This window comes from Gallus gallus, chromosome 5 (genome assembly GCF_016699485.2).
Source record: "Gallus gallus isolate bGalGal1 chromosome 5, bGalGal1.mat.broiler.GRCg7b, whole genome shotgun sequence".
NCBI classification, from domain to species: domain Eukaryota; kingdom Metazoa; phylum Chordata; class Aves; order Galliformes; family Phasianidae; genus Gallus; species Gallus gallus.
In genome coordinates, this window is record NC_052536.1 from 7,955,765 (window position 1) to 7,980,285 (window position 24,521).

The following is a 24,521-nucleotide window of genomic DNA, read 5'->3' on the forward strand; positions in this document are numbered from 1 at the left end:
TATGGTGATAGAATAGATAATAAATTAGGGGTAAATTAACATATCCTTGGGATCTTTTAGCAGTAGGTGAAGGGCTGCTTTTCTTAGTGAGGGGTAACAGCAGCTGTTTGAAAGTATGGGTTAGAATATTAAGGTTAGAAATCTTAACTCTTAAAGCAAGCTTTTTTCTTTAAGCACCTTTTCTATATTGTATTGCTTTCTTTGTACCCGCACCCCTACTTATTATATACCTTTATCTACCATAACATGATATTTACACACCCTTTTAGGTTTCCCTAGCAACTTTAACTGGGAATACAAATTGCTTTGTTTTATTCTACCTTTGGTAACTGTAGCTATGCTTAAAAACTCCTCCTTAGATAACGATAAAAACACTTACTGTAACTGTTTTAAAGAAGCATCAAATGCACATTAGTAAATACAAATTTAAATCCAGCACCTGTGGAAGAGGGTTGGGAAGCTGGGACCTGTGTACATCGGGGCAGGGAAGCTGGCTTCCCATGTTGCAGATGCTTTTCATTGATTCTCTTTATATCCTCCTGAGAAATTCAGGGCTTTGTAAGTGTAAACAGCATAGCAGAAGGAGGAGTGTTTTTTTTCCCCCCCCCACCCCCTCACTGCTTCAGCATTACTTAGTTGGGCTGTCAGTGACATCAAAGGAAGTGTTAATTGATAATGTCCAAACAGCAGGTTTGATATAGAGTTTATTTTGGTACTGAAATTTCGCATGAAAACAGAGCAGTGAGAGGTTTTTGTATCTGTTGCTGCAGTTTTTATGAACAAACTCAAGAAAAACGTGTTTTAACTTGTATCAAGTTTTAGCTTTGTTATGGTCGGAGATCTTTCCTGTCGTACCCATTTTTAAAAAGTGATAATTGCTTGAATGAGCCCTTGAGATTATTTTCTAATACGTTTTTTCTTGTAGCTGTATGGTAGACATTTGAAACAAATAGTAATGATAAAACATAGACAACAATATCCAGAGTTTCCAGGAATGTAAAACTGACGTGATAGTTTACTATTTCTGGTTAATGGATCACTTGTGATGTCCATCACTCTATGGATTGGCTAAGAGGGAGTCTACCATAGTTAAAAGTCACTTTCTTTCCCTTTGTTTTGACTGTTCTGGAAGGTCTAATAAGCCCACCTTTTCCATGGTTTTCCTAGCACTAAATTGGTAATGAAAACAAGGGGGGGTGTGACTTAAATGCATAATACTTGGGGAGAAGAACCTACTTAAAGTTCTGATTGGAAGGAAGAAACTGTGAAGTGTGCTCAGATGAAGAGTGGGGCTTTTTAGAGTAATTTAACATGCTTGTTTCTGCAGTAACATATAATCATGCCTGATCAACTGTTGTTACCTTGCATTACTGTTCAGGTCTCTACATTATGTACCCGCTGTTTTATGAGCTTCTGCTGTGACCTACAGCACTTCCAAGAACAGTGAAAAATACTGTCAGTTAGGCTTGTATCTTCTTGTAATTAAGATTCTAAAATAAAATGCAGCTGTTTTACTGCTGAAGATAGCATCTGCTGCTCTATAGTAAGATTTGCGCTGAGTAATTAGACTTTGTAGGTGAAACTTAAACTGTGCACAGGACGGTATATTATACAGTATAGCTGCTGCTTGGTGGTTTGAGAGAGCATTGTTCAGTCTATTATGCTTTGTTACTGAGGTATGTTATTTCTCATGAGTGCTCTTGCCAGTATGAAATGTAATGGCACTCTTGACTGCATTAGATGAAGTGTTGCCAGCAGGCCAAGAGAGGTGATCCTTCTTCTTAGCACTGATGAGGCTGCACCTGAAGTACTGTGTCCAGTTCTACTCTCTCAACACAAGAGAGATTTAGACATGCCAGAAAAAGCCCAATGTAGGGCTACAATAAAGGACCTTTATCTGAGGAGAGGCTGAAAGAATTGGGACTGTTCAACCCGGAGAATAGGAGGCTCAGGGGAGATCTTAGCAACGTGTATAAATATCTGAAGGGAGGGTGCAAAGAGGATAGAACTAAACTCTTGTCAGTGGTGCCAGAACAAGAGGCAATGGGGGCAAATTGGTACACAAAAAGTTCTGTCTGAACATCAGGAAGCACTTCTTCACTCATCAGGTGACAGAGCACTGGCACGGGTTACCTGGAGAGGTTGTTGAGTCTCCTTCCTTGGAGATGTTCAAAAGCCACTTGGATGTGGTTCTGGGCAGCTGCCTCTGGGTGTTCCTGTCCCTGCTTGAGCAAGAGTTGGACCGGATGGGCCTAGAGATCCCTGCCACCTCAGTCAGTGATTCTGTGCTGTATGTGGATCATAGCCAACATTAAAAAAAGATCCAATACGTGAAATGTTTATAGTATCAATTCACTTGTCTGTGTCCATATTCCTTGTTTCTGTTGGCTTTAAACTTACCTTCACAGCATTATTTTTGTGATGCATTTTTTCAAGGATGTGCACTTTGCATGAGATTAGCAATTATGGCGGTGTAATGCCTATGACCTTGCAACATTCTGCAAATTTGCTGGTACAAGTAAGTGAGTAAGTGGAACTGCAAATGTGAAACCATGAATGTGACTTAGACTTTTCAGGGTAGAGAGGTGTTTATCATTTCAAAAATCTTGGAACAGTTTTTAGTAATGCAAGCAGTAATGGTTCACTTAAATAATAGAAATTACCTGCATTTGTCAGATTAGGTTTTTTTTTCCCATTCTTAATGAAGACTATAATCTCTTCTGTGGGCAAGTGACACAAACTATCCTAGGAATATTATATGCATCACACATTAGCATGACAAAGGATTTTTTGTACTCTCCATGTATGCTTGTTCTTAAATCCACAGATTTTATTGTAATACGTGCAGAAATATTCTTACAATAGGCCCCATTATAGGTGCCTGTGTGCTTTGCGTGGCCAGGGCAAGTTGTTTGAATAACAGTTCCAGCTGCAGTTGTCAGCTAATGATTCCTTATAAAGAATGTACCCACTACATTCATCCTTGACTTCAGCTAATACCTTATGGTTATAAAAATACAGATTCTTGGCTTTAGCTAAACAAAACCATGGAATTTCTTAAAGCTTAAGAACTTTGCAGTGTTCTTGTCTTACCTAAATAACTATGACTTGGCCTTTGTTTGAGTACTGAAACGTTTAAGTTTGTGTGACGTTCTGTGCTGGCTTTATCTCCTTACAATAGGGGAGTGCTTTCATGATGATGAGGTTGTACATACCTGTGAAACAGCACGAATCACTGGTCAAATTGTCCAAGTCATGAGTCGTAGTTGTCAAATGCTACGTGTTGAAAAATCTGAACATCTCTGAAAGGAGGCTGATTTTAGGATCCTGTTGTTACAATCACCTGCTAAGGTGTGCCTAAACTTGCAGAGAAGAAGTCCGTACTGCTACTGGCAGCATACAGGTGTGTGTGACGTTGTAGCACACCTTTCAATCACTTGAAATCTGGCACAAAACTACCACCTGTGATGCCAGTGCTGCTACTGTTGATTGCCACCATGTGTATAGTGTTCTTGCCTTGAAGGAAGGATCCATCTCTGTTTGGCTGCTGGTACGTATTTATTCAAGTCCTCTTCTGTTTTAGGAAGTGACTATTTCTGACCTCATGTTCTCGTGATCATGACATCTGCTCAGTTTCACGTCTTTGGGCTTTGATAAGGTCATCTTGATTGCATTCGGAAGGCAGCAGATGTTGAATCCTAATGTTTCATCTTCCAGCAAATTGCTGATATTCTGTCCTTCCTAACACTGTAAACTGGCACTTAGACATCGAGTTCTTATCTTTATTAATAAGAAGATATTTTTATTGCTATAACTGAATGACTTAAAATAATTGAGAGCTGAATGGGCAAGTGGCAAAAACTCTGAGCTAGAAAAAATCAAGTAGTTTATGGGCTTTTTTATTGTTCCTTGTTCAGTCTGCTTGAGCCACCTGCTGATGCAAGGCCCAGAGGTCATAGGTTGTCATAAAGCTGGATGTAAGATTATTTGAGATGAATCTCAGCAAGTTGGCTTGGATTCATATAAAACTGATCTATTTCCTTACGCTGCTAAGATAATTGTTCTGCAGCATATTTGTCAGTATGAGCCATCCAGTTGCAGAGAATTTGCAAAAGGATTGTGCGGTGGGTTTTGTTTTTAACAAGAAACCTCCCTACTAGCTGGTAGCATTCATGCTTGCTCTGTCAGGATGTGCGATACGTCTGTTGCTTGTTTCTTGAAACGTTTCTCCAGATGGGATCTCTTCACTGAGATGCTTGCCAGAAAAAATGCCAAAACCTGTAGGGAGAGAGGAGTACAAGAGACAGAGATGCAGCTGATAATCCTTGCTTCTAGCATTCTGAAGAATGTATATTAGTTGCCTACAGTAAGATCCTTTTATCTGCATGTCTGAAGGAGTATTAGTCTGAGAGTAACTGTATTCCTCCAAGAATTTGGAGTCATATTTGCCTTGTTCCGGAAGCTGGATTCTAGTTGGTGTGGTGGAGGGTACCAAGGATGCTTAAATTCTTAGAATATTCCCATTAGTCCAAGAAGAAACAACATGGGGGCTGTGTGCTGACCTGAAAATGAGATGTGCAGATGTTCTCACTTGCTTAGCCTATTACAGTTACAATTTTCTTTTTTTTAGTATGGTATTGTTCTTGGGCTCTGCTAACAGTACATATGGCCATCAGCATAACTCTAGCTCATTCTACTCAAATTTTCCTAATTATTTTTCAGGAAGTTATTAACATTCTGGAAGGAAAACAAACCTGCTAGATGTAGATGCATTATTTAAATGTCAGGAGAGAGCCTCCTCTGTATGTACTGTAATAAAAGCAAATAATCTTAAAATAGACTTTTGTGACTTGCATAATAATTGAAATATGCTTTACCAGGGAGGCAGCAATGATGTAACTCAGGAACTTTCTTTAGGAGATGGTCCTGGATGGAGAAAAGTTATATGAAAGTGCTACAGTTATTGCTTGAAGAGTTTGATCTATGTCAGTCAGATCAGTTTGATCTGGCTTGAAGAGTATGATCTGTCAGTCAGATTTCATACCCTCTTTCTCACCACCTGTCTGCCCATCAGTTGATCTACAACTGATAGAAAAGCCAGCCTTCAGTAACTTGAAGAGGTGATATTTATCATATTTAATATTTATTAGAGAAAATGCCTGTCAATAAATGAGTTCTGCATTCAGCACTAAAACAACAATGGGGAAATTCTTTGGGTTTCTGTCTGTTTCATTTAAAACCATCAATGAAATGCTATCATCTTGCTTGTCAATGTGTAATTGCCTTTTAATTATAGACTGCTAAAGTAATGATTTCTTTATTTGCTGTTTAAGTAGGCAAAATCTTCTCATGAGACTTTCCCAGCATGCTGGGAAATTCATGGAAGAAATGATACTGTTTCATTCTTAAGCTGTAAAATATGTCTTAGGAGTACCTTCTGTTCTCTATAGCAAACTGCTTGTACATATAAAGACTTCAGCCATTGCTGTATCATTGTCTATAACAACCCAGGTATTCCAGATTAGCAGTTTGAAGTGGGAGGCGAGGATCAAGTGAGGGTAGGGAAGTGAGGAGTGAGGAAAAGGGGGGGGTCATTTTGATTTTAAAACTGTTGGATATGGTTATCTTTGTAGGAGTTCAGACTTACCTGAAACTTTCTCTATGAAGCTCCAGTGCTACCTGGCAGGATGATTCTTTGAAATAGTCACAGTACAAAACAGAGTTCTAAAGAATTCTGAAATCCAGGAATGCAGCTCGCCAATCTGAATGACAGGTTAGAAAGCTGACATGACTTTATTGTGCAGCACCACGTACATAGGAGATTGCTCCTCCTAGTGTGCACACAGAAGCTAAAGGACACAGACCATGTACGTGCAATATTTGTGAATATTCATACGATTTCCCCAAAGTGTCTGCCTATTCAGGGAATTGCTGTACATATTAAAATCTAATACTACGTATGTGCTGTGTTATGGTTTTTTGCAAGTGGTTTTTGGGGGTTGTAGGATTCCACTGGGAGGTGCTATCCAGCCAAAAGGTCGTGTGCAAGTAGGTCAGGCCCTATATATTAGGTCAAGAAATTATTTAGAAAAAAATGGGGCGTTAACTAAGTTTCTAATTATCACATCAACCTCGTTATGGTGCTTATTATCAACCCTAGTAGGGTACAGTGTACTTCCTCACAGCTTGTGGAACATTGAGACTCTGCTTTTAGGCTCCAGGTGTTCTGCTTATCTAAGAAGAATAACTTTCCCAAGACACAGTGTCAGCTTGTTGAATTCTCTGAATTAAATGCCAGGTATCGGTTTCCCCCTTTGGCAGTACTTAGTTCTTTTGACTACTTTTATATACTTCTTTCAGCATATTTTTGAATACAACTTATACAAAGTCCTTTACACTATGCAGATACTAGTGAGAGTGCATATCCTACTGAACCCTTATGGTAATGTCAGAACCAAATTTTCAGCTACATCCTCACTTGTCCTCTCTTTTTCACCAAGCTCTGCACCACTCATTGCTATAAGGAAACACAGAACCCAAAGCATTACAAATTCTAAGTTAAGTGTGATGGTCCTTCTTGCTTGATGATCCATCCTGATGTCACAGCCAGTTTAATGTTAAGATTGACTGCTGTATAGGTGTTGAATAAGGGAAGGGTCCTCTACACCTCTCTGTCAACACATGATTAATCTGACCATGTCTTCTGGTACACCCAATCTCCAGGTTGGTATAAGTGTACAGGTGTATTCAGAGATAAAGGTGAGCTTACAGCAGCGTGCCTGTTGAGATATAACAATCTTAAATCTTCCCAAGGAAGTGAGTATCACCTCCATCTTCTACAGAGTATTCCATACAGAATCTAATATTTTCTTAAGAAGAGGATCTCATCCTGATTCTTAGTAAGGCAAGCATGTGTCCATTTTAATTGATATTCTTGGTGTCTTTGGCTTGTTTGACTTTTAAAACTTTGAATCATCTTTTCCACTTTATCACTGACTGAGTTCTCCAAGAATGGAATAATGGAACATAGCGATTGCATTTTAGCCCAATAATTCTAGCTAGATTTTGCAGTTGTCTGTCTTAATCTGACCTCTGGAAGTAGGGAATAACTAAAGTATGTCTACTTTTGGAGTATGAGAGGTGCTCATGGGCAACATCTGAAGTTTTGATTCATCAGGCATTGGAGATTGGGTGATTGAGGCACCTGTTTATCTCCAAAGATCCAGGTTCTCTTGCACAAAGTTCCCATTGCACTGCCATGGTTCTCTTGGGATCAGTTGTATTTTTATGGTTTTATGATTTTTGGTTAGCATCAGCATAAGTGGTGAGCATGCTCATCTGCTTAAGAAGACTTCTGTATGCTATACTCAGATGGTTAACGCCATCAGTTTACCTGATGTGGGGTTTTCATTTATTTTGGAGGATAAGTACCAAACATCTTTTGTAAGCCAGTTTTTCTCTGGCAACTTCAACAATGAGAACTAACTCCACTCTAAATGTTGCTGGTTAGTACTAGACGTCCTTAGATTTGTTAACAGAATTGGATCCTAGAATGCAAGAAAATAATGCTTTCTTAATCATTGCTGGTAAGGAAGGTGTTTAAAGGAATTTGTAGAAGTATATTTGTTTGTAATAATTTGTTTTATAGAATCCTAAGCTGACAACAGTTGTGCTGATGCTGCATTCAGCTGTACGTATTGCTATTACCTTCAAGCTCTTAGGAGGCTGGGAACCCAAGGCTTTCAGGGAGCTTACATTTTCCCCTTTCTGGAAGGCATTTGGACTTTTCATGAGAGGAGCTTTAGGCCATAATACTGAGAATGGTCTTAGCTACATTAAAAGCATTTGACTATACTGGGAAAATAGTCAAATTGGAATTTCCAAACATGATATATATCATGCACTTTGAGGAATTTATAAGGCTTTTTTCTTAAAAGTTATTAAACAGTGATGTTCTTGCCAACCGTTTGAAACTAACAAACTATTCTCAATATTCACTCAGTCATCACTAGCTACTCAGTATTTAAATGAACTTCATTAGTACTTTTTTTCATTTTCTGTTTAGAAGTACTTACGCAATGGTGAAAAGCCAACATGTGAAACATTAATAATTCTGAAAGACAGAGTGCCTTTCAGGGACATGTTAAATTGTGCCAAACAGATAATCAAACTTTGCATGTTAAGAAGTGGCATCTGAAAATGTTCACTTTGTTGTAGGCTGTAAGCATAAAACAATCTGTCCCTGTTGTATCTGAGACAGCCAGTACACTGCAATGGATTAACCTTTCCTGTACGCTCTGGCTACAGCAATGCTGGAATAATGTAGTGTATGTGAATGTGCATGCACACGCATGGTACATGAAATAACAAGTCATCTGCACTGATGACTTTTTTTCAGTACTCTGTGGATGTGTAATGAAAACGTGTACTTGAGCTACAGAAGTCACTCGTGCACAAAAGGGAATTCTTTCTTTGGGAAAATTCCTTAGCATTTTTGAAATGACATGTAATAACACAAGTCATACAACAGTGATATAGTAAAAAGGGCAGTATAAGATGAGAGACTTATGGTCTGTTTTGCCTAAGATACCTGTAAAGGTATCCTCGGAAGAAAGGGGAGTCTTAAAGTCAGTACTGGGGAAAATCTAACTTGTGTGATATGAGTGACATATTCATTCTACTGTTTATTTTAAATAAGAAGAGTAGAGTTCCTGTGGCAAGCTAAGAAAACTAAGTTGAGCTATGATGATTTGAAGGTTAGGGTCAGCTCTTACTATGAACCTAAAATTAATTAAAGGAACAAAGAGCTGGATCCTTTATATCCTTTGAACCTATTCTGCACAGTAACATGGGCAGTCAAAATGCACATTCTTCACGAGGAAAATGAACACTTTTTTCCTGGACACTTTAGCTTACAAGATTAAAAGTATGGCTGTATTTAGTATTCACTTGGGTGTAATTATATGCTTCTCTTGATCAAATTCACTGCAAGTCTCTAACTCCTTATTCTTTGTTTGAGGGCAAGTAATAGCCCAAAAATATGTGCCTTAGTGTCACAAAAGAAATGTAATATGTAAAAAAGTACGAGTCATTGTTTTAAACTGAACCACTGTAAGCTTAGTCTGAAAAAGGGCTTTCTATTAAATTAGCTTATTGGTGCTTCAGAGCAATGTCAGGTTTAACAATATTGCAGTTCTCTAACTGTCAGACAATTCTGTTAGTCTGAAGACAACTTTATATTTCCAACTGCAACTAGGAGAGAAAAGAAGCAATATTTGCAGCCGGTGTACACAGATCTAATGTTTACATGTGGGTGTTGAAAACTGTCCTCCGGGGAAGATAGTGCTATAAGATATATTTTTTGTAACCAGTGAAGGGCAAAGGTGTAACCTCAGTTTCCTGATGACTTGAATAGACATAATAACATTTACTGTCCAATACATTCCTTTAATGAATGGCACTCCTTCAGTCATTCTTCAGTAACAGAAAACACTGTGTAAATATACACCCTCTAATTTAATTTTGCCAAATCTTTCCTATTCCAACCCAAGCACCTTCAAGTAGTTAATGGAATTATCAGTCTCTGATGTAGATTCATTGTGTTAATCTACTGGAAAGAAAGCAGTCTAATGAAATGCTCAGCAAAGCCCACAGCAGTGATGCATGAATTAGTGGTGTTAAGCCTTTAGCCTCCATCTGTGTTCTCTTTCAGCTCTGCTAGATACTTATCGTGCAGAAAGAGAAGAAAGCAGCTTTTTGCAGTGGTATCTAGTAAAATTTCAGTAGGGGGTTCTAGATTTCTATTGCCAATGACGCAAGATAGCATGTGTAGCAATTTCAGTGTCATATTTCATGAAAAAAATAGAATTGTAGTTGCAGAGTTTGAAGGTTTTTCTTTTTTTTTTTTTTAATTTATCTCCAACTTGGCATAGTAATTGCTAGTTGGGTTTTATCTGATTTAGCTGCCTAGCTGGAACTTATTAAAACCCTTAAAACGTTAGGGAATACTTACTGGGGAGAGGCAGGGAGTGAGTAAAGAGAAGGAATGGGAGGAGATAAAAGATTTTAAAATCATTACTTTTTGAAAGAAATCTGAAAACAGACTCTTTTCACAATTTATTTGCCAATTCTACAATTTCAGGTAAGATTTTTAGGTGCCAGAACTTTCTTCTGCAGAACAAAATATATGATCTCTGGAAACAATGCTAGGATTCACAGGGAGATTACAGAGCTGCCATTTGCATCTGCAGGGAGAAAACAAGAAAAGCCAAAGCTCAACATGAGTTGATACAGGCAACAACAAAAAAGGCTTTTTCAAGTATGCCAACAGCAAGAGAGGGTTTAAGCACACCGCTGGACTGATAGCTGATGAAAATGGCTGCCTAACAAGTATGGATGAGGAAGAGGCAGAGGCTTTTAGTGACATTTTTACCTCCATTTTTAGTATTAATGATATATCTTGGGCTGCCTGTGACTGGGGGGAGCAGTGGCAATGCTTTTGTGGACTCTGAAATTGTAAGGAATTAATTTCACGTTCGTAAGTCCATGGGGCCTGCTGGTATTCACTCCACAGTATTACAGTTAGTGGGCGTTACGTGGACCCCTCCCAAAAAGTTGTGAAAGTCTAGGAAGGTCCTAGCTGACTGGAAACTAGCCAGAGTTATACCAGCCTCCAAATGAGCATGAGAGAAAACCTAGGGAAATGCAGATCTTTAAACCTCAGTACTTGGAGAAGTTAAGGAGAAAATTATCTTGGGTTCCAGTGAAAGACATTAAAAGAACAAAGCTATTATCAGGAATAGTCAACGTGGTTTAACAAATGGCAAATACTGCCTTAGTAATTTGATCTTCTATGATAGGTCACCTGCTTAGCTGATTAAGGAGTTGGATTAAATTTTTCTGGATTTTAGTAATGCCTTTGATACTTGCCCCTCACGGTTTCTTTCTGGATTAATTGCTTAACTGTGAGTTGAGCACATCCACACTATGCTGACTGATGAACTGGCTCAGTGGCAGAGCTCAGTGTCACATCATGAATGGGGCTACCTCTGGCTGGTGGCCAGTCTCACTAGCAACATTTCCTCAGTGCTCAGTTCTAGGGCCAGTTTGATTCAGTATTTTTTTTTTTGTCAGTGATCTGGATGCAGAAGTGGAATGTGTCCTAAGCAAATTTGCTGACAAATACTAAACTGAAAGGTGCTGTTGACTTTCTGAGGGATGGGCTGAGAGACTTTGCAGAGGGATACAGATGGATAGAGTGATCAGATATGGCATGAAATTCAACAAGGGCAGGTGCTGCAGTTGGGATGGAGTAATGCTGGACACAGGCACAGACTGGGAGACAAGCGGTGGGAGAGCAGCTCAGCAGAAAGGGATCTGGGGGTGCTGGTCAAGAGCAGGCTCAGCATGAGCCAGCAGTGAGCCCTGGCTGCCAAGAGGGCAAACAGTAGTTTGGGATGCATTAAACATGGTGTAGCCAGCTGGTCAGAGAAGGTGATTCTCCCACTATATTTAGCGTTGGTGTGGAATACTGGGTGCAGTTCTGAGCTACTCAATGTAAAAACGGTGTTCAGGCTGGAATGAAGAAAAATTTCATTACTGTGAGGATGGTCAAACATTGCAACAGGCTTCAGAGAAAGGTAATTGTTGCCTCATACTTGCCAGTGTTCAAGAGGCATTTCGATAATGCCTTATTAAACGTTTGGTTAACCTTAAAGTGTTCAGACACCCTACAAACACAGTGGGGGAAAAAGGTCCCCTTGCTTAAGGTTGGCACAGTCCAGCATGATTAATAAGGCTATGTCAGCATATACAATGACCTAAGAATTTTACCCTCTGTCTCTGCTGTTCCAGAATGTTTTGAAATGTACCTACCTAGTGGCACTGATGGATAATAAATACCACAGAGAATAAGCTGATCATGGCAGTGTGAAATTTTGCTGAGATCAATAATGGTTGCATCTAATAGGGTTTTCCCAATATGCCATTCTTGCTGTCATGAAACAGTTCTCTCCCTCCACTAAATAAATAATCCTTAACACTCCTCGCCTTTCTTCTCTCACCCCATACGTTCAAGGCAAGAAGTTTCTAGCCCTGCTCAAACAATTCACTGGAAGATTGAAGTAAATTTCAAGCGAAGTTCAACACCCTGTTCTGAACATTCCAATCTGAACTAAATCTTGACATAATGTGCACTTTCATGGTGTTCCATCTCCTCTGATCTTCAGGTCGTCTCTCAAATCATGGTAGTTGGTGCTTCTCAGTTGCTCTCCTGTTCATTTAAAAAACAAAAATAAAACAAACTCTAAGTTGGATTTGCAATTTCTTCCCATCCGCATTCTTTATACCTTTATAAATCCTTCAGGGTTTTGTGTAGTTGTATGTAGACATCAGCGAAGCCTGTCTCTGTGGTTGGAATACATTTTTCCTTAACATGTCCTGAGACAGGCCCGCTTAGGGAGGCTTTCATAAATTTTCTGTCAGCTGCTTTGTTCCCTAAATTCCTGTCTAAAAGCTGGAGAAGCTCTGTGGTCTTTTACTTTCTCCTAGTTGTAAGTTCAGTCTTAAGGAAGTCTTGTTCTTGTATCCTGATGTCCCTTCAGTGCTTCTTCAAATAACTGAATAATAGTCAAATAGCTGAAATAGAAAATAACTGAAGCTAAAGTCTTAGGTTTTGATATAATGTGGTGGTATTTCTTTATTTTTGTTTTGGGGTTTTAAAAGGTTGGAAGAGGACCTACAGCTTCAAATGTCTGTGTCCTACACAGTTGTAAACTTGCTCTTGGATTAGTTTCTCTCCAAAACATTTCATAGATTCTTTCCTCATAATAGGCGCATTTGTTAGCAATAAAGTGATAAAGCTTTCTTTTTATTTCATGGTAAGAATATAAAGTAGCTTAGTAATAATACAGCATTAAGTATAGAGCATTAAAAGTACCGCATAATGAGAAAGGAATTATAAATTAGCACGACTTGTAGTCCAATCAAATGGTGATTGATAACCAAAGCATTGTAATTAAGATGCCTTTTCCCACCCAGAGCATGCTTTCAATGGGAAAGCTTAGAAAAAACAACCCAGCAAGTTTTTAGGTAAAAGCTTTACAATCAGATTTGAGACTAATGGTTTCTCTCTTGGACAAAATTATTCCAAGGAAGAAACAAATATTTTGCAATCAGGTGCTCATTGTATTTGTGCTGTGTGTTGCCTAAAGTTAATGACTTTAAAGGGATACTGTGGTTATTTTAGTCATATTGGGGGCTCTTTCTCAATTTTTTTTAAACTGATTTGAATAAATGAGCATCTTCTCAACAGCATGCATCTGTTAATGTGAAATGTTTTCTGCTCCCCATTGTCTAATGTAATACTACTCTCTAGCCTTTGATCAACAAAGTGATTTTTTGTCTTGCTGTGACAGTAGTAATGATAAAATTCTGATCTCAGCTGAGATGTGAGCTATTCTGTTGCACATGCCCACACATCGGAGGAGAAAGAGGATTCTTTTTTTCTTTCTGCTGGATTGATGTATGTTGCTTCATTTAAGCAAAACAAAAATAATGAAGCACTGTTGGTGTAGTACAGGTTTTCCTCGGCTCTTTTACCAGACACAGAGAACTGGAAAACATGTTTTAATGAAGGGAGCTTGCTAGTTGATTTTACTCCTCCTTTTGTGCTTGTCACAGCTGTTAGGATATTTTGTTTTAAGGAATATAACAAAACAAAGAGGAAGAACCATGAGTAGTCTTTCTTCAGGAGAACTGCCTTTTTCCAGAGTTTTCTGAGGGACTTAGTACTTAAATACACTTACATCTTCAAGAGTAGTATAACCTCTGTGTTTTCGCCTTGTAAAAAGCCTAACAATTGAACTTAGAAGAAGGTGGAGATATTATAGCATGATATTGCTTTGACATTTTCAGGCAAATGTGACCATTCTAAGTATTGTGGAAAGAGTATTGTCTATCCTGTAAGTTCTTATTGCCACAATGACTTAGCAATATTTTACCAATAGATATACAATTACAAAACACTAAAATCACAGTATTACTGTATGCTGAGTGATTTAAGTATGATCTGTTTGTAAGAATAGAGCAGAATGCACTTACTGGTGCAAAAGTGGATCAGCTGAGATAAATGAACAGTAATAAACTGCTATTCGGGTTCTGAGTAGGAAACATAAGGCAAAAAAATAAATTGGTGGTAAATCTGAAGTTATGGCTACCTATTTTTCCTTTAATCAGAAATGGAAGCTGCAGCTACTATTGCTCTTAACAGCTGGCCATGTGCTCTGCAGCCTGGCATCGCATAGTTCTGTGGATACTTTACAGAAGTATCATTTTACTAATGAGTTATCTTCAGAACACAGCATTTTAATGAAATAATTCTTGGCATGGGTGTAGTTTAAGCGAACACTGGTGGAAATTCCTTGTGCTGGGGGAGAAAAATGCAATGAACAGCTTTTGTTCTTCAGGAACAAAACAGGAAGTAAAATAAATGAGTAGCACTAGAAAATGGACAGCGAGTTAGATGCTTCACTTCAGCAGCTCCTGTGGTTCTTCCCTTCAGAGAATAAAATAAAGGAGGCACACATTGTGTCTGGTGTCACTGGATAAACACGTAGTATTAAATGTAAAATATACCTACGCCTCGGTTTCCCTCTCTTTCAGGTTGAGCTGTTCTCCTGTCTTTTCTAATAATCTTCTACCTTCTGTCTGCCATTTGCTTTTTACTTTCCACTGCTAGAGCATAAAATATTATCTGTGTGGACTGTTTACCATGCAGTGGGATGTGAATCTTAATTCTGTACTGTCCTGTTCCTCGGGGACTTCACTTGAGAAGTCCGGATATGTGAGGAGGAGGAAGGACTGTCACTGGGAAGTTACTGGTACTTTACTTTTCCTTGGCAATAGTGGCTCGCCAAAAGTTTATACTAATTCTCAATGTGTGAAATAAAGGAACTCAGATGCTCAGCTGATAGAGCCTCATATCTTTTATGGCTTCAACAGAACTTCACTGACTTATTCCAGCTAATGTTCTTTGCCCTTCTCACTATTGTGTTCAAAGAAGTTGTTGTGGTTAGCAGTGCTTTATGATAGTGCTTAACCTGAGTTCCTGCTGTGAAGGTAGCACAACAGTTCTGGCCTATGTTTATAGCTAATACAATCGTATCTCAACATGAGTTTATGTTAAAGATAAAATGTGTGTTTTAGCACAATGCTATTTGTAGATGTTGCACATAGTTGCCTAAAGACATACGTCAAATGTGCTGTTCTAGTTGATGAAGATTTCAACTTTTCAGCTTCTTTAGTCAGAATATTTTTGGCAAGAACCTGATGGAATATAATCATACCCAGGAAAGAGTCTACAAAGTCCATGTTATTAAGCTGGGTAGTTGAAAATGCACAACTCTACCTGCTAAGGAGAAAGAGACCTGATATGCTTTAAACAGATGGCACCTTGCTCTTAAGGCCCTGTTCTCTTGTAGCTAACCTGTGTTTCAAAAAAGCAACAAGTAACAGCACCCTGTAAAGTCTCTGTCATCTGGGTGGCCGAAAAAATAATTAAATACTCTCCAAGGATTTGTAATTAGTAGTAGACCAAGTTCTTAGATTTTGAATACAATCAGTTAATTTGCTGTGACAAATTGAGGAAGCAGACTTGCATCACATGTGGACAACTTTGAAATAACTCAAAAGTAGGATTTTTCTAAAACTATCAGATATCTTTTAGCTGTTGACTTACATTTCTTGATGCCATCTCCTGATTAATATTTCAGAGGTAGTACATAAACTTATAAGTTTATTTATACTTATACATATAGTATAATAGAATCATAGAATGGCCTGGGTTGAAAAGAACCACAATGATCATCGAGTTTCAATCCCCCTGCTATGTGCAGAGTCGCCAACCAGCAGACCAGGCTGCCCAGAGCCACATCCAGCCTGGCCTTGAATGCCTCCAGGGATGGGGCATCCACAACCTCCTTGGGCAACCTGTTGCAGTGTGTCACCATCCTCTGTGTGAAATAAGTATGTTTTGCTCATGAAAGGTCCATGATAAACTCATTCTACTGTTGCATTCATTCTTGAAATCTACAGTGTTTGATATTTCAATAACAGGAAAGATTACAGCAGTTACTTGAGCTCTCATTTCTATTCTATACAGCCAGAAATGTTTTTCTGGAAATTCTCTATAGGACAGAAGGGAATTTGGAAGGAACTGTTTCAGCATGTGTGAAGAAAACACTGATGAACAGAAGGGTAAACTGAGGCACCTATAGAGGGAAATTTGCCAGCTTGCTTTTCTAGAAAATCTTGTTGTATTGCTGGTTGGTGGTGTTTTACTCCACAGCTGGTGTTGGCAGAAGCAAGTAAACATTCACACTTTTTTCTGCATTGAGCCTTCTAAAAGTAGGGAATTTTTCTTTTTAAAGAAGTTATTAGTGTACAGACTACTTAATATTGGCAAAGGACTAAATTGATAGGTTATTTTTGACATCCAGAATGAATTTGGCAAAGGACCGTAGCCATAATGACAATGTGAGTCGTGTTCAGTTTTGAAATTGCCTGGGGAAGACAGCACAAGGAAGGGTGAAATCATCTGAGCACATAAAAGCAAGTGAATAAAAATGTGTTCTCACAGTGCTACAGTTAAAAAATAGACTGAATGTTTTTGTAATTTGTTATAGTATAGTTTTAAAGAAAAGCTGAGTTACTGAAGTGGTAGGTATCTGTTAACAAAATATGTTTTGTAGCTCTTACTTGGGCTGGAGAAGCTGCAAATTGTGTCTGTGTTGTGCTGATAAAAAGTAAAGCTGTAAAATAATATATAAATAATGTTATAACTTGCAACAAGTGTAACTCAGAGGGCCCAGAATTAACTGTATCCGAAGCCAGTTTCCATAAGGCAAATCTTCCAGATTATGTAATAGCATTTTATTTCTGCCTGTTGTACCGTCAGCCCTCATACAGCATTCTCCCTTGCTTCAAGTAACTCTCAATCACTTCAACGTGCCACCTAGAGATTCTGCACAGTTAGAGCAGTTTTTCCAGCTGTCTCTTAACTTTTCCCTCTAAAATCCTCACACTTTGTTTCATTCCAGGCTTTCATGCTTGCATCAGTGGTCTGATCTTTTTAATATAATCCATATCTCAATGCAACTGCTGCTCTATTTCCTCATGTTACAAGTATCAAGTTATTTTACTCTGCTTTTTTTTTTTTTACTCACAATTATTTGAACTCCCATGCATATGGTATAAAAGTGAATTCACGTTATGCTTCCAGGTTGGTTAGATTTGTTAAATTCCATTGCTAGTGCCCACTTGCTTTTGATTATCTCAGTAACTGAGAACTTGTTGCTTTACACAGGGCATTCAGAGATTTGGTCAAGCCTAGGTCCCTTGGTCCTCTCTTCATTTATACAAACAACTATCACTTATGTTCTCTCCTTCCCCCCTCCCCTATTATTGCAGACTCTGTGAGTAGGTAGGTACTTTTCCTTCAGCTGGTGTTCAAAGGCTGTTTCTCCTTTGGTGTATGGGAACTCTCTGCTGCTAATTGTGCAATGGAATGATACAGAGTAAAAGACCTGATTTTTCAGAAAGACACAGATGTTTTTACAGAAGTGGATGCTAAGATTTTCATCTAAGTCTGCTACACATAACCACTGAGAGATCTATGGAAGTATTCATGCTTCATGCTTGACCCTCATGCTTGAAACATGAACTATTCATGCTTCCATAATTTCAACATGTTGAAGCAACATTTGTAGCCTGTGTTGAGCTTTGTTATGTCTATCGTGTGTCAAACAATGAGATGTATTAAGCTGTGGTTCCACAAAAACATGACAGTTATTTCCTATCTGGTCTCAAAAGATTGTTTTAAGCGTTATTCAGTGCTTTGAGAGCCACAGATTCTGAAAATGTAAACAAGGAACTTTTAATCTTTAACTGGTGCAAGCATATTGACCCAATGGTTATGTGGAAGCCAACTGTTCTATATCATCATTGCTCATTTGCTGACCTTCTTGTAGAGATGTTTGTTATAAGCTTACGCTAGCATGACATTCTGAGATAAGGGATTCCCTTGGAAATGAGCATTATTGCCATGCTCAAATTCCATTCTTTAGTGCTATTGAACGGTCGTAAGAGGAGAGGAGTGAGCTTGATTTGTTATCCCAAAGGCCATAGAGCATATGTATTTAACATAGGGGAAAAAAATATGCACGGAATGTGATTGTTGCACATCAAAAGAGAATACAAGTATGACTCAAATATATACCATCTGGAATATTGTTATTTAGTAAGGAAAAGATCTGATTGGAACTGTGCCTGAGATTCTTAGGGTTTTTTCGTTGGTTTTTTTTTTTTAATCAGAGCTAACTTTTTATTTTAAAAAAGTGAAGGTTTATTTTCGTTGTTTACTTTTGCAGTTCTAAAATCAGGAGTGCCACACGAAATGCTAAAGACTCTTTATTAATTTCTGAATACCAGGTGAGCTGTACTGGCTGGTACTGTATTGGCTGTTGAAATAAGTCTTGGCCTCAATCCATTTCTTCCTCTGCAGGCTTCCTCTTGGCTCATTTAAGTAACTTTTGTAGTTGTCTCCCTTGACGAAACAAAAGAACAAGTCTTTTGGAAGTATTAATATGTTATTAGATGTTCTTGCAGCACAGACCAATGTGACATTCCAGGCCTTATCAAATTAAAACTTCCATGTCTTCTCATAACATGAAAGTTGTTATCATACCAAAATGAACTGAAACACCACTTGCTGTGGAGCAAGTTTCATTTAAAACCTTTTTGGTTCAGGGTTTTGCTTTATTTTGTATGCAGTGAATAGCTCAGAGAAGAGTTTACTCCTCGGCATGGTCAAATCTTTTATAAAAACAAACAAACAAATCCCCACATCTCCCAGAACTGAGGTCTTTTTCTGCTACTTAATTAGAAAAAAAAATTACTAATGTTTTCTATTTGTATCGATGTAAACTGTTAGTTTGCTTAGGCTGTGGCTGCAGCACCTGATGAAATAATATGTTATTTAGAAAATTGTATCAGTAGTCTTGAAGTGTAGAATCCATATTTCATCTGAATTACATACTTGGACATAATTTTGGAAAAAAGAAAAAAAAACAACCCCACACAACACAAAAGCAAACAATCAAAAGCAACACAGAGTTGCTTCTGAGATTCTATTCCTATACGCATTTATATTACCTAGGACTCTCTTGTAAAGCTACTGAATGCCATTCCTCTGAAATAAAATGAAGATTTAAGCCTCCAGAAACAAACAAAAATCTTTCTAAGGATCCTAAAAGTCTGCAGTCCTATTTCTCTAGGATGAAGAGTGATTGCTTCTTCTAAATTCTGTCTTGATAAGTAGGTCTTTTTATGAGTAATTGAAAAAAGTAGTCGTACTCCACTATTTACTGAAATTTTTGGAAACTTCAAGTAATGGTAAAGCAGGTGACATTGGATTTAGGTGGTAGTTGGGTCACAGAGCCTTCCTATGAGTTTGCTCTCTGAAGGTTTTTGATACTACAAATAAGGAAAAGCTCCATTTGCACATTAAATATTGGTTAAGACAAAAAGAACAGAGAATAGGAAGAAATGTTAGTTTGTTTAGGAAAAAACAAAGAAATAAATGTTAGTTTGTTTAGGAAAAATAAAAGTTCTGAGTAGGTCTGTGTTTGTAAACGTATTCAGTCATGAACAGAAAAGCATAAAACTACTATACCAAATCATTTACTGTATTAAATCCAAATCATTTGGATTTAATATTTGGATACCAAATCATTTACTGTATTACCAGCATGTGAGGGAGCCTATGCCTAGAAAAGACAGACATGCACATCTACACCTTGTTTATTACTGAGCTTTATATGAAGCAAAGATCTTTGTGACTAGATCTCTGAGAAGGCTAACTTGAGGGTCGGTGACATTCAGACAGAAACGTGGGTTGGAATTACAAGGAAAGAGCTGAGAACAAGATAGAAAGCATATGAAATAAGGCAACAGTCTGGGCTGTCATGTAATCCATTTTGGAAGGACAAATGGACAAGATAAGCCTGGCAAACGCTGAGAATGGAAAATGCTATCTGAAACAAAACATGCTGACGTGGTTTTTATAGCAACTGTGTAAGAGTGATGAGAAATACCTCTGAAGGAGTGCAATCTGGTGAGGAAGGAGAGGAAGACATGTAAGACATGTACCAGTCTCTCTCTCTCTCTCTCTCTCTTGATACCTCATTACCCTTTCTCTGTGAGAGGCTATAGTTCTGCCATATGAGGTTGAATTTCATTGTAGTTGATCTTTTGCTGAGTAGTCTTTGCTAAGCAGTGAAAAATAAGTCCTGAGTAACCTAAAGAAATCAATGGTTTGTAATTATGTTGCAAGGAGCAACATGTAACAGAACTAATGTAAACTTATTAATTTTCAAATGAGGGAGGGGAAAGCTTACGGGGAACAGCAGAAAAGAAAGAGACTGAGCATGGATTCCAAAAAGCAAGAGAAAAAAATAAAAGGATGAGGAAAGGGGTGGGGGGGAAGAGGCAGGAGAATAAAGATTGTCATAGTGTTGTCCCAGTACAACAAAGAAAAAGTAATTTTTACCTTGTCTTCCTCCACCTCGCTTTTCATCCATTCAGCGTTCAAAACCCACCTCTATAATATGCAAAGGCATCTCTGCAATGCCCACGTACGTCTTTTTATAACTTAAAACAAGTTAAATTTAACTTGTCTAAGAAGTTCTAAGATTGGTTTAAACTTAGAGAGATGACTAGGTACAACATATACCAAACATTATCCATTTATCTGGAGCTGAACTCATGGCCTTTGCCTTTAAAATACAGAAAGTGCCATCTCAATAAAAAGCTTCTTAGCTTGAACTGTTTGAAAGAGCTCATCTGCAGAAGGGGCAGATCTGTGCTCAAGAGCTAGACAGGTTTTGATTCATGTGCATCACAGATTGAAAAAAGTATCACTTCCTGCTCAGGATAATTCAGGCTTTGGTCACTTTAGCCCAAGGTGCAAAAAGCAATGTAACTTCTTGAGTGCCTTTGGAATCTTCTACCATCTTTCCAAATGGAAGATGTGATCATTGTGGGGGAATGGGAAGGAATAGTGCAGGAACATCTACTCAGACTAGATAACAAAGATATGTCTCCATAAGCTGAATTGAATGTATCTCCACAAATTGAATTTTGTCTAAGAATCTGAATAGAATGCAGTCAAAATAATTCTAAAGTTGAACTCTTCTGCTGATTTGTAACAAGGTGCATGAAACCTGATCTTGTAAGATGGGATGTAAATAACGTTGGTTGTGATGCTTCGCTATGGCTTTATTCAAAGACCCCTTAGCACTAAAAGTGGTTTAACCTGCGTCAAAGTCCACAAAAAACATGTAGCTCTTAAGCATATCTTTCTTTCCATTCTTTTCCTTCCCTGAGCTGTTATGCTAGGTAAGATATGCTATACCAATGAATATACTTTATTTACAGAGTGCTTTAACATGTAATAAGTGGTGGTTGTATTTCTTTTTCTTTTCTTTTTTTTTAGGTTATGAGGTTAATATTTCTTTAGCACTGGTTGAAATGGTGTCTATTCTAGTCAAGAGTTTGGGGGCAATTCATGTTGAAGCCTCTGATGTATACAAATAGTAGTAAGAAATTATTTCTTTCCGCTCTCTCAAGTGAAACAACAGTGAAATAATTGGCAAAGCATGGCATAGCAGATCAGTATCAGGACATGGTTAAAATCAGACATATGGTTTAATGACCTGCATGGTAGATTGCACTGCCTCGAGCTTGAACACCTCAAATAGACATTTCAAAAACACCACTGACGTTTAACAAATCTCTTAGACCTTCTGCTTTCCTCATAATTTAAATGTTCTGATCCACTTGTCACTTTCTCCCTGGCTACTGTGTGAGGCTGGCAGCACATCTTTTCTCCTATTGAGGGCATTTTCAATTTTCACCCCAATTATATGTAAAAGTGGACTGTCTATATATTTATATAAAGCTTTGCACAAATTCTGGATTGTGATACTGCAGAATAAATCAAAATTACAAAAAAAAAAGAGTATTCTCTCAACAGCAGACTCCTAGATATATCCAAGTCTGTGTAAACTTGTAACAGCAAAGAAAAAACCCACAGAAAATCCCACCAAATAGAAAGCCAACCAAAAATAAACCTTATGAAGACACCAGTGCAGTATGTTGTTACCAGATACTTGAAAAACGCTCTATTTGTAATATATTTTTAATAAAGCATGTGGAGAGTTTGCTACGAAGTCAAATGGAATTGTAACATCAGCTGCAGTGAAATGGGTTCAAATGAGGAGACAGGAAGCGACTGTTCTGCTGTTGAGGAGTCCAGCTTTGGTAGTACGAGAACATAGCTATAAATGGAACTATGTTTTAACCATGATCAGAACACCATTGGGAGCAAAGGCCTAAGGAACTACTAATAGTTAGTATGATAAAAGGTTAATCCATTATGTGCTGTTATGTGTAACCAGTTAAGCCTGCGAGATGCATTAACCATCTTGTTTGAAACCTTGATGTCACTTGGATTTGCTGACGGTCATTAACAACAAATACCACTCACATTTGTTTGTAAAAGCAGCTAGTTGTTTGTTAACATTTTATAAACCTCGGTGCAAAATATAACTTATTAATGGTTATTACTTGTCCTTTAATTGGAGTGATTTTAGAGAAGTTTTGCTTTACGTTGGGAAGTTAAAGGCTGTCCTGGATTCTGTCTAAATTGCCAGAGCTGAAGAACTTCTTATTTTGTGACTGCAGGCAGAATTGACACAGATGAAAGCAAGTCTAGATAATGCTATTGAAGACATCAGCGACGTGCTCTTACTGCTCTTGGTTTGCTGCCAGATGTGGAGCTGTGACACCGATGTACAAAGATAGGAAACAGGGAAATAAATATCGCTACAGAAAAATGTTGATCACAGATGAAGCAGAGCAATTAACTTATGTGATGGAGCTGAATTAGTGTATTCTGACAACATTTAGCCTCTTAGAAAGTTTCAAAACGTTCGCTGACTTATTTGTCTTGCAACCTTTTCTGTACTCCTTAAATATTTTTCCTTAGCATGTGGATGTGTACTGCTTCACATTCAAATGCCTTAAGTTATATTAGCTAATTTCCAAAGGAGTTTTGTCATGCTAGCCTCCCTTAGCATTTCGCTGGGAAATGTTTGTAATTTGGCCCACATTTCAGTTAGTTTTCACAGAGGCTTAGAAGACTGAGGCAACTTTTTTGAGCTTCATTGGCAGAGTGTACGCAGCTTCCGCAGGCTTTTGTGTGTGTTTGAGTATCCGTGGTTCTTACTGTCTCTATGGAGTACCAACTGGTGGAAAGGAAGAGGTCATTCTGCCTTTTGGCAGGACAGTTGCCTGCCTTCTCTCTTGAATTCTGGGTCTTATTGTTTGCTTAAGAACAGCAATCCCAAACCTAAGTCATCTGCTTTTATTTCTGATGAGATATTGAAAGGTACACTGGGGATACTGCCGGGTGTGGAAGCTAATGTGTGCTTCATAGCAGTGAGTCCCGCAAGCTGCTGTGCTTTCTGCACACAAACAGGACAGCCCTAGTGCAATATCAGAAGAGACATCTATTTAATGCAAATGTAAAATTACAGCACTGTCTACAGCATGTATTACTTCTTGCTTTGCTGGATAGTAAGTGCTTACAATTGTTTCTAGTTTTGAGTTCTGCCTCGTTGTTCCCACTACTGACCATGCTACCTTTGCCTTGAGACTATAGAAAACAGTCTCCTCAAAGGCAGCCTCTTGCTGCACAAGTCCTTATCTAATAGGAACGGAAAGTATTCAACTACCGCGTATCTTCACTCCAACCGGCATGATTTCACGTTGAGAGGAATTCTTCCCCACCCCGTACTTCAGAAAGTAGCAGATGTAAGACGCGAGGTGGAGAAGCATGAATATACTGAAGTAAATTGGGACTTACTGCTACCGTCCCCGATCCCGAAGCAAATTCTGGACAGGATGTGCTCGGATAGAGTGGATTCTTGTGCAAGCGGTGAGGCTCGCTGCTGTGGATGCAGGCAGCAGTGGGCTATTAATAATATAAGCCCCGCGTGGGGCGGGGGGAGCAGAGAGCAGGCGGATAAAAGGCAAAGCTGTTCTAACAGCTGGGCGGTCGCCGGCTGGCTGGAGCTGCGGAACCAATAGCTCACATGAGCCGAAGGAATTCCTACGGTTTCGCCCCTCCGGGCAAATGGACGACTCTCCGCGTGAGCGCGTATCTCAATGATACCGGCCGCTCTCGCTAGGCGAGCAGCACGGCCCGCACCTAGCAGCAAAACGGGAGCTGCCCGCCGTTTCCCACCCAGACCACCGACCGTTCGCGGGCGGCTCCCGAAATAGCGCGGCGGCGGCCGTCCCCGCCCTCAAGCCGTAGTTTGCGGCAGCGGCGGAGGGGCCCCACCGCCCGCGTGCGTGTGCGGGGAGCAGGTGGGCCCCGCCGTAACCCCCCCCCGCGCGGC

General features: G+C 38.8%; 1 protein-coding gene and 1 long non-coding RNA gene across 4 annotated transcripts in view; one reads left to right on the forward strand and one right to left on the reverse strand.

Annotated features, from left to right (window-relative positions):
• GALNT18 (polypeptide N-acetylgalactosaminyltransferase 18) overlaps positions 1-24,521 on the forward strand; it is a 298,270-nt gene that overhangs the window by 63,043 nt on the left and 210,706 nt on the right. The gene's annotated exons all lie outside the window — the stretch shown is intronic.
• On the reverse strand, positions 10,107-24,498 carry LOC100859067. Its single transcript, XR_005860582.2, has 2 exons — positions 23,984-24,498; positions 10,107-12,271 (listed from the first exon to the last, which is right to left on the reverse strand). It is a non-coding gene; the product is annotated as an uncharacterized LOC100859067 (long non-coding RNA).